The sequence below is a fragment of the Odontomachus brunneus genome, unplaced genomic scaffold (genome assembly GCF_010583005.1).
Source record: "Odontomachus brunneus isolate Ranch 3 - 2012 unplaced genomic scaffold, Obru_v1 Obru_scaffold_096, whole genome shotgun sequence".
Taxonomy (NCBI): Eukaryota; Metazoa; Arthropoda; class Insecta; order Hymenoptera; family Formicidae; genus Odontomachus; species Odontomachus brunneus.
This window is the reverse complement of record NW_022639546.1, coordinates 1355434-1365928: the sequence shown is the minus strand read 5'-3', so window position 1 is coordinate 1365928 and position 10495 is coordinate 1355434. Positions and strand designations below refer to the sequence as shown.

Here is a 10495-nt window from a genome sequence, read left to right as displayed (position 1 = left end):
GAGTTTACTCTTGTAATGCGGTTCTTGTACTCAAGTTTAAAAATTGTTTAAAAATAGTTAGAGGCCGGAACTCTTGCTAAAACATATCAGGAACTATAGAGCACTTCGAGAACTGTAAAATAAAATTATCAAAATAATTTTTTTTTAATGTTGCGGTGCCGTGGTAAGTTGGCACCTCATATTTTAAAAAATTCATTTTTTTTATTAATTCGACGGAACTATTGCTATAACCTATCAGGAACTATAGAACTATTGTGGGTGCAAATGGAACTCATGTCAAAACTTGCGGTGCTAAAAAATGAGGTGCCAACTTCACGCACGCGTTTCTTCCTCCGACTCAATGTCGCACGCGTGTGAGGGATATGTATCGCTTTATTTTTCCCCTCCACCCCAAAAATTCACGCGGAGAGCATTTCTTACAAAGGGAAGTAACACAGAAAAAAAATATTTAAAAATAAACGAATATTTATTAAATGGTAAATATTAACATATTTACTTAAATCGAAGTTCTCTTCATTCAAACTGAGTATTGTTTACTCGATTTAAGTAAACAATAATCAGTTTAAACGAAGAAAATTTTTATTTAAGTAAATATGTATCAACCTAATAAATATCTGTTAATTTTTAGATATTCTTCGAAAGCTCCTTCTCTCTCTTGCGAAGGGCAAAGAGGAGAGGAATAATCGCTACAAAATCCTTGAAAATAGTCCTTTTAGAACATAAGTATTTTTGCCTGAGTTTCATTAAAATCGGGATAATATTACAGTTAAGAAATATAATAGAAAAAAACTGATTTAGTTAGAGCAAAGTAAATTCTCGAACCTTTCGCAATTTTCTATTAATATTCTCCATCGTGACGGAATAAAATTAAGCGATATATTACTAGCTGGAATAAAATTTCTTAAATTTCTTGAAAGCGTATGATATACACTGTTTCCGCTAATAAATGCAATTTTCACTCATAAAATAATTGAGATGGAATATATGGACGGGCGAGGTAAAATTAAAGGCCAGCAGAAGGGCTGTGGGAACTTTTTGCAGAGACCCTGGAACTACTAATCAGGCTACACATTCGATACGTGGTCTCTGCACTACTGGGCAACCTGCCCCGGTATCAGAGTAAAATGACTATGTTGCTGCATGTTCGTATTTTGATTATTACAAAACGAAATGTACGGTTAACAGAATCTTGGCGGGCATTAATACATAAAAGAAGGTTATCTCTATCATGTTTGTACAGCCAGTCACAGCAATTAGTTGCCTGAGAAGTTATAACCTCTAAAATATAGAGCGAATTTCTAAAATCTAGCCCCGGTCTCCCCTAGTCGATTTATTCGACGTTCGTGTCGCTAGATGTTTATCTTGTCGGCGTGTTATCGAAGAACGGCGGACCGGATCCGACCGCGGGACCAGCCGGGGTGGTGAATTGGGGTGCTTAATACGTTCGGTAAATAAGTTTCCAGCGCCCGAGCGATCGAGCCCGACCGAATCGAATTACGCCATCGATTATGGGATCAGGTTGGCGCTCGGCTTAAAAGGCTCGCCGATTAACGTAGACGACCTCGACCTCGACCTCGGCCGAGGACGTTATCGATACGGGAGGGAGACGGATCGCGGTCGCCGAAATCGCGGAAAAAGCAGGCGGAGGACCGCGCGAAGACGTGTCCTTGCCGCCGGTGCGGGATTAAGTATCAAGGTATTTCACTCAAATATTCGAGCAACGCTCGCGGAAGCCTCGTTAATGAAAACCGGCGCGATTTCGCAGTCAGTGGATGGGCAAGGTCGCGTCCTTCGATTCTTTGCCCTCTTGTGAGCCACTCATCTTCGCGGCATATCGACGCTCCTCTGCTTTTCTTTCATTTAGTCGCGGCTTTAGAGGGAGCGTTACTCGCCGTCTTTGCACGCGACTGAATTAAAACAAGCCAACCGAAATTCGGGAGAACGATCTTTCGTCTCGATGTGAACTCACATTTTACGTGTATCTCATGACGGATTTCCCATTATGTGCCAATATATTCTCTAAATTTTTTGAATCTCGCTCAAAACAAGTAAGAAGTGACGGTATTTTCACTCGAATCGATAGTGAAAATACTATCATTCGAAATCGCATGAGCGAATGTTTCAGTCAAAGCAGATTCTGACTATAGAGTCGCTCGAGCGAATATTTCAACAAATTAGAACGAATATGTTCTTGTGACGATAGAATATATCAGATTCACTCTTCAATTTTCAGAGAAAAGTGTAAATTTTGATTCCATATGAGTTTCAATCGATCAGAGTGAATATATTCTTACGTGAAATACATCAAATGTAATCTTTACTCTTAATTTCGAGTGGAAATACTAACACGAAGATTCAGAGTGTAGAATTTACTGTGTATGAATGAAAAATCACTTGAGTAACTCTATGGTCGCTCCATTTGACCTATGAAATTTTACAATTTGAGTGACTCGATAATCACTCTAGTTCTCAAGTAAAATTTCGCTTCAAGAAATTCGGAAAATACTCAAAACTAGTGAAAAATAGTAGTATTTTTTTTAGAAGCAGTGAAAATACTACCACTCGAAATTACAAGAGTGAATGTTTCAGTGAATGATTCTGACTTTATACGAGCAAATATCTCAATCGATCAGAGTAAATGTATAGTTATGACAATGGACTATATCCAATTCAATTCCGAGTGGAAATATTCACTTAAATGTTCAGAGTGGAAAATCGTTCGAATTCAAGTGATTCGGTGGACTGACTTCCCTTTTCGAATGAAATCTCGCCCCAATAGCAATTCTCCATAATCACGCGGAGAAAGAAATGCTGTTGTAAAGACAGAAATTGCCAACATCGCCGAAACTGGAGCAAGTTTTCTTGATTCAACAGCAATATACCATTGAAACCAACACGTATATTATTTCGATGACTCAAGTATCAGTTTCAATGGCGGTTGAAGCGAAAAGCTTTACTCCAATCACAGCGATCCTGGCCATTTCTATTGCTACAACGGTATTTTTGTCTCCGTGCATTGTATATTTCAGTACCGTAATACTTAGCGTGGAACATGGAAAGGGGATCGAGTAATAAGATCGATCGAACAGGATTTCAACCGGGACGAGAGAATACATGGCACTATCGAACGGGACGAAACGAAACGAGCCGGAAAAGACACCTCACGCGCAGTTTTGTCCGGCCGGGATGTGACGAGATTCATCACTCCGTCGTGCCGCGCGCGAGCCATGTATCTCGTACGGGCACGTCCGCAGCATTAATAATATCGTCCCCCTAGCTACCAAGCTACGTAAATACGGCGTACTTAGGTGGGAACGCGCCCCCGTAATAGTCTGTTCCCGACGGAAACTCCGATGGACTCCCCGTGACTCTTAAGTATCGATCCATATGGGAGGGAAAATGAAGGACTCGTTTCTCGTGCTTTGGGCGCCAAGGCGAGCTAATTCGCATATTCAATCGTATGCATTAAGGCCGGACCGCTATTAGATGCACGTTCAAGCAGCATGGTGCAGCGGCCAGCAGCAGCAGCAGCTACCCTAAACTCGATCGCTCGTTACACACGGTTCAGCTCTAATATCGCTCATGAAGGTCACAGGTCGCATGTCACACCGGCTGACGACGACCTTGTCCTTAACCTATGCGCTAGCTGATTAAAGGGCCATTGGGTTTCGACCTCCCCCTTCGAGAAAAAGCGGCGACGAGTGTCGTCTGGAATCGATGGGCGATCCCCGTCGACGGGGACGAGTCGGGGCAAGGGGGAGACGAAGAGGGCGCAAGGACGGTCCGGTCAGGAATGTCGGTGTGAGTTTAAAATTGGCCGGAATTCTTCGGACGGGTAGTTTCGCCATGGGCGATTAATTCGTGAATTCCCGCAGTCCCGGAAGTCGCCGGAAGGATGGTAGTATAAAGTCACGAGACGAGAGCGAAGACGGTACGAGGGTGGGAAACATTGCACACGAGACTTCGGGACAGAGGAGGGGCAGGAGGAAAGAGACAGAGAAAGAGCGGAGGGATGGGAAGGAAAGAAGGAAGAGCGAATGGTTTTCAAAGTGCAATTTCTCACTGATAGCGAAGGGGATGCGTGGAACAGACGCTGCATTCCTCGACGACGGCGATGAAGAAACAAAAAAACACACGGCGTAAAAAAGAGAGAGAGAAGAACTCGCGCTCCTCTTTGCAGAGAGTCACCTATATGCAGTTTATACTAACGAAGGGAGCGTCCTTGTCTCATTGTGCCGAGAGAAGAGATCGTCGTCGGCGAGATCGCCGACGAGATCTGAACATTCTCTTTCGAGATTCTCGCCGGGATAATAGCCGGGATGGAGATGAAAGTAGATTGGGGGTGAGAGGAAGAGAGAGAGAGAGAGAGAGAGAGAGAGAGAGAGAGAGAGAGAGGGGGGGGAGGAGAGAATGAGACGGAGAAGGGGTGCATGGAAGGAGAGATGATACCGATAACCGACCTCGCCCTCTCCGCGCCGCTGCGTCCAAGTACTCGGAAAAATACCGCAGAGTCTCTTACTTGGCGCGGCAGAGGATGGCATCGCGCTGCCGTTCGACGTCGACACCGTCCGAGCCGAACAACGACGCACGTCCCGAAAGGATGCAAATCCAGTTACCGGTCAGCCGGAGATAACCGGCGCGGTTTAGCCGTGATAATTGCGAGCCGGTAATCCCGATTCGCGCGGATTCTCCTGGCCTCTCCATTTCCCGTTCTGCCGGGACAATCCGGCGATAAATTCAAACGAACGCAGTCGGATTCCCGACTTTCCGTTCGGCGTGACGGAGAATTATCGTTCTCCAAAGAGACCGGAGGATTCGGCCGTGCTCGCTTCCTCGTGAGATTCCCAAAACGCTTACGAGTCCGAGGTTTAACTGAGCCCGCCGGCGAGGTTTCTATCGCGCCACTTCTGAGAGCTTTTTTCGCCATATGATCATATCCATACCGAGTCCAGTAAACAGTAACAAAAAGATACTTTTTGAATTGTCAAATATTTGAATGCAAACGCTGTTTAGATTTCGAGATTGAGTCCTCGAATCCTTCATCTGTTTCAGGCTTAAAGCCTTCAAATTTTCTAATTGATCGGATTGTATCGTCAAAGTGCATTAATTGCGAAATGCATTAAACGTAAAATATAGTATGAAATAAAATATAAAAAAAACACAAGATATTTTCTGTCTTGCTATATCGAAAACAGCTGAAGAATGACTGTTTGTTCCAATCTGAGGAAGAAAATTAAAAAATAGTAAATATTTATTTAATGAGTACTCTTGACATATTTATTTAAATTCTTTTGTTTTTATTTAAGATAAGAATGTCAATTCCCGGACACGTATCCTGGACAATATTGTTTTGGTCTTTAAATACGAGTATTTAAATTTTCAACAAGAAAAGTATATACATAATCAATACTTGCATGTATATTTTATGTTGGAAAAGATTAAATATTAGTATTTAAAGACCAAAACAATAAAAATATCTAGGATTAGATATGTGTCCAGGTACTGATATTTTTTTTACTTTAGATATAATAGACAATAGTTTTCATAGAAAGCTAAGGTTTTCAAGAAAATATATATTTTTTTTTCTTTCTCTTTTTTATTTTAAAAAATATTTTATACTAATATAATATAACCTTTTATTCGGCAGACTCGAAAAAATTTAAGGAAACAAATTTTTTGAATGTTTAAGTAATTGGTATGTCTCCCAATATTGTCCTATCAGAAAAAGTGCGTGTTAACTAAATCTCGAATGTATCGAAGTGAGTGAAGCCTTTTTTCCGCGACGCTAATTGACCGTCTCGACCGTCTCGATTGTCTCGATCCCGTCGCAGTTGAATTCGTGCCACTTGCAGCTGTCAGCCGCGGTGACAGATCAGGTTGCGTTGTTCGTGTCATATAAATTTGATATTTATTGTAATCCCAACAAACACAATGTTACATGTAACATACATGTTAGTTGTAATTTCTTACTCAACAAACAATATAACTGTTATATAATATACGTGTTATATAACAGTTACATTGTTGAATAGGAAATTACAACTAATATGTATGTTATATGTAACATTGTGTTTGCTGGGAATATAATTTGTAAAAACGAATATTGTAATATAAATTGTAAATAGTACAACGAAAAGGCTAAAGTGGCGCGCGCGAAGCTCGCGCTATGTGGTGTTCTAGTTAATTAAAATTTCAGAAACATATTTTCGACAATTTTTGTTATCCAATAACAAAATAAAGCTACGAAGGCACTGATAAAAAAGACACGTAACCAGATGTTACTCCAAAACAACAGTATTAAATAAATGTATTCTGCATTTATCATTCTTGCATATACCTGATAAGAAATGTTGCTTGAAAGCAAGATTACTTAATAAAGAGTTAAATAGATCAATTATTAGTACCCACCGAATAAATATTTACTATTTCAAGCAAAAAAAGAATTGGGAAAAAAGATTTAGATTGGACTAACTGATAGAATATAAATGAACCAGAAAATTCCGACTGATACTGTTGGAGCCAACCGGAGATCTTGTTAAGTCAAACAAAAATTCTGGTAACTCGAAGCGGAATTTCTGGTTCGTTGATATTTTATTAGAAATTTTTACTTGATCCAATCAAACTCTTTCCCCCGCGTAGATATTTTTCTCTCAGTGTAGATTTTTCAGAGGTTAGCGCGAGAGGAACTCTCGCGAAGGAAAGAGTTCGATGACCGGGCCCTGTATCGGTTCTGCGAAGTCGAACTTGTCGGCCACGACGGCGACATCGACATTCTAGGATTTATGATCCGTCTCGAAGTTTTCACGTGGAGCTTCATCCCGTCATTGTCTCGATCGTCCGTTCTACCGCAACTTCGCAATCTTGTACTCGCGGGTAAATAAGAAAGGTAATCCTCGGCAAGGGACGAGGGACGGGTCGCGAGGTAGAGCGCAGATACGAGAATATAACGGAGTGGAATATAAGATGGCTATTCCAACGAGAGTTACGAAGCGGGCGATACGAGAAGCGGGGGAGAATGGCAGTCGGCTATGTTGATGGCGCATTGTGCGATCTTAGACATCGGTATCTTTCCTTCTCCTCCTCCTCGTACTTCATTCTCCTCTTTCCTATCCCCTTTCCTCTCGTCCTGCTGTTATGCTTATATTAGGAATATGATAGGACCTTGTGTATCGTACCCGTTTCGGCGATAAATCTGAGAGTTCGACACGCGGAGACATCAAACTGCTCGTTGTAATTCTTGCGGAGTCCTTTCTTCGCGCACTGTATCATCTGTAGTCACCCTTGCGGTTCTGAAAAACAAACAGTTTATTATTCATTATTCCACGAACCAAGGACAAGTAGCTAGGCAAAAATTAATTAAGATACAGACAGACATAATTGGAGCTTTTAATGCATTGAGAGAAAAAAAATGATACTTGTGACTATGTAATCACATAGAGAAATAATTTTTTAAAATTATAATGTATTTTGTTATTAGATTCTACTGTAATGCTAATATTATTTACTTCACTTAAACATTCAACAAATTTTTTTCCTTAAATTTTTTCGAGTCTACCAAATAAAGGATTATATTATATTATATTATATATTATTATATTATATGATATATTATACATTATATTAGTATAAAATATTTTTCAAATAAAAGAGAGAAAGAAAAAATATATATTTTCTTGAAATCTTTAGAAAACCTTAGCTTTCCATGAAAATTATTGTCTATTCTATCTAAGATAAAAAAGTATCAATGCCCGGACACATATCTAATCCTGAATATTTTTTATTGTTTTGGTCTTTAATTAAAGATCTAAAATTTAAAAAAAGTCTAAAATTAAAGATTAAGTACAAATATTTAATCTTTTCTAATATAAAATATATATGCAAATATTGATTACGTATATACATTCTTTATTGAAAATTTAAATATTTGTATTTAAAGACACAATAATGTCCATGATACGTGTACGGGAATTGACATTCTTATCTTAAATAAAAATAAACGAATTGAAATAAATGTCAATAGTACTCATTAAATATTTACTATTTTTTAACTTTCTTATATGCATTATCACCTCACTTTATTAACTCACTTATATGCATATGTTATTATCACCATTTTTGATTGGAACAGCCGAAAGGTATGATTAGGATTGAGAGTGATTGTAATTTCAGCTAGACAAACCATTTATTTTCTCTCAGTGTGGTAATCGGCGCCGTTGGCTAAGAAATTCGCGCCCTACTAGTAAAAACACAAGGTGAATGCATAAGTAAATAATGGCAGAGGGTGAGCTGAGTATGATGAGACCACTTGAGAGGATGAAGAGGAACGGCAGGGGGCAGGTTATCTACGAGGAACTAATCGAGATTCTAATTGAGTTGCCGGGATGATCGCGTTATCGCCGATAATTCCACATGGCGCCGCTAAACGACGAGAGGATCTTTTTTGCGAAATTCGCTTAACCACTGGTTGCGCACGGGAGAAAGAGTAACGGCGAGCTGGCTAAGATCAGAAAAGGGAATTTCGTTCGGACGATTCGTTTCGCCAAATGCCCTTGGCGGTACGATTCAATTAGCCGCCGCTCGCAGTAACGTTCTAGAAACCGGAAATTTGGGCAATTCGTCGGAGTCATGCGATCCTACGTAATCAGCGACGACGATGATGACGACGACGACGACGAAGACGTCGACGACGGTGGGCGTCGCGCTATAAAAAAAGTTAAACGAAATCAAGCGAGCGGACGAGATACAGAGACACAAAGAGGAACGACGCTATGTCGGAGAGAATGTATAGAAAGATAGGTAGAGATAGAATTGTGTGCAGCGGAAAGAAAGAGAAAGAGCAAGCAGAATAGAGCGGAACATATCTCGTCTTTCTGGCAAATCTCCACGGAACGCTAAACAGATTCGCAAAGTGGCTCCTCTAATAACACGATCGCATACAAAGTACAGCGACTGAATATCGCCATTGAAGTTTGTTAGTTAAAGAATAGGTACTTAAAAGTATAAGTTAAAGAATAATTACTTAAAAGTATACCATATATACGCAGCAGCTTGCAGAACGGCTTCAACACATGTCATTGAGTTATTCCACTAACTGTGTACGCATTATTTTCACTTTATTGATTGTTTGAAGAGGCGGGAATAACGCGTTGAGGCGGTAGAACTTGTCAGTTTAGGTTAAGTCTTAGGGCCGATTTTGTGCCAGCTCTGTAAGCCCTGTAAGCCAGTTAACAGTTACTTCATATCTTCGTTTCTCCAAATTATACAAAGCAGATATACGATTCGATCGTTGGTTAACTTACCAAGAGCTTGGAAAAATTGGCGCTTAGGTTAGCCGAGGAACGAATTTGTGAGGTTACGGAAGATCATGAAATGTGAATCGCACTGCGCGTATTGAAACTATGTCGCTGGTTTTTCGTGCGTACGTGTAGTTTTGTATACAGAAAAGGAGAAAAGGCTCACGTAAACACAGTCATGTAAACACCGTGCTCGGGAATACCGCGCGTCAACAGAGAAGGCGAGTGACTTTGGGAACAAAGGTATGGTATGGTAAGTACGCAACGGACCGACGGTCATTGTCGCCTTCAATGAGAGATCAAATCGATCGAGAGATGTCGCGCGTGGCACACCGGATTCGTTTAAATCGTGAGACGCGTCGCGTTACTTGCAGCGTGCCGCGGAATTGGCCGCGTCCAGCAGGGAAAGTTGCTTTGTACCTGCTTCGTAAAATTCGTGAGTCTGATTGATACACATGTTCTTGGATTTAGCCGAGATTAAGAGCACATATCAGATTCATGAATTTTACGACAGTTACAAGGCAGTTTTCTCCGCACGGAAAAAAAAGATTTGGTTGAATTAACTAAATATCTGGTCGAATATGAACAATCCAGCATGTTTGGTTAGTTTACCAAAAATCTTGTTAATTTAAACAGAATTCCGGTTACTTCAATCGGATTTCTGGATCGTTCATATTCGACCAAATATTTGGTTTATTCAACCAAATCTTTTTTTTTCCGTGCGCTGAACGCAGTCAATGTCTCGCGTATCGCAAGATCGTCGTGTGCGTTATTGGCAAAGTGACCAAACGTATTTTTCACCCTCTGTCCCACAATTTTTTCGAGTGCTATTCGGGACACCGATTTGTCATTATTTTCAATAATTGTTAAATAATTTTCGGATCTTTTTACCTCCCTCCCCCCGTTTATTTATGAAGTGTCCCGAATTCAAGACTGGGAAATCTGGCCACCCTACATATACCGCGAGGAGAAACGAGAAGGTTACTTATAAATGACGTCTTCACGATACTCCCCGGCGACCGCACATCACTATTCTCGACACTCCCGAGACTTATTAACGCGCGAGACTCACTTTCGACGGATAAAAGACGCGAGAAACGCGGAGCGACGTGGATTGATGTGTGCCCATGGCTGCTGCTTGGCGCGAAAGGATCGAGCATTTCGCGCGATTCATTACCAATGCCTAGATTGAATAACCACGA

General features: G+C 40.6%; 1 long non-coding RNA gene across 1 annotated transcript; it reads right to left on the bottom strand.

Annotated features, from left to right (window-relative positions):
• Positions 1–6468: 6468 nt before the first annotated feature.
• Positions 6469–9533, bottom strand: LOC116848469. The gene is made up of 3 exons (XR_004378972.1): positions 9300–9533; positions 9032–9213; positions 6469–7289 (listed from the first exon to the last, which is right to left on the bottom strand). It is a non-coding gene; the product is annotated as an uncharacterized LOC116848469 (long non-coding RNA).
• Positions 9534–10495: the final 962 nt, after the last annotated feature.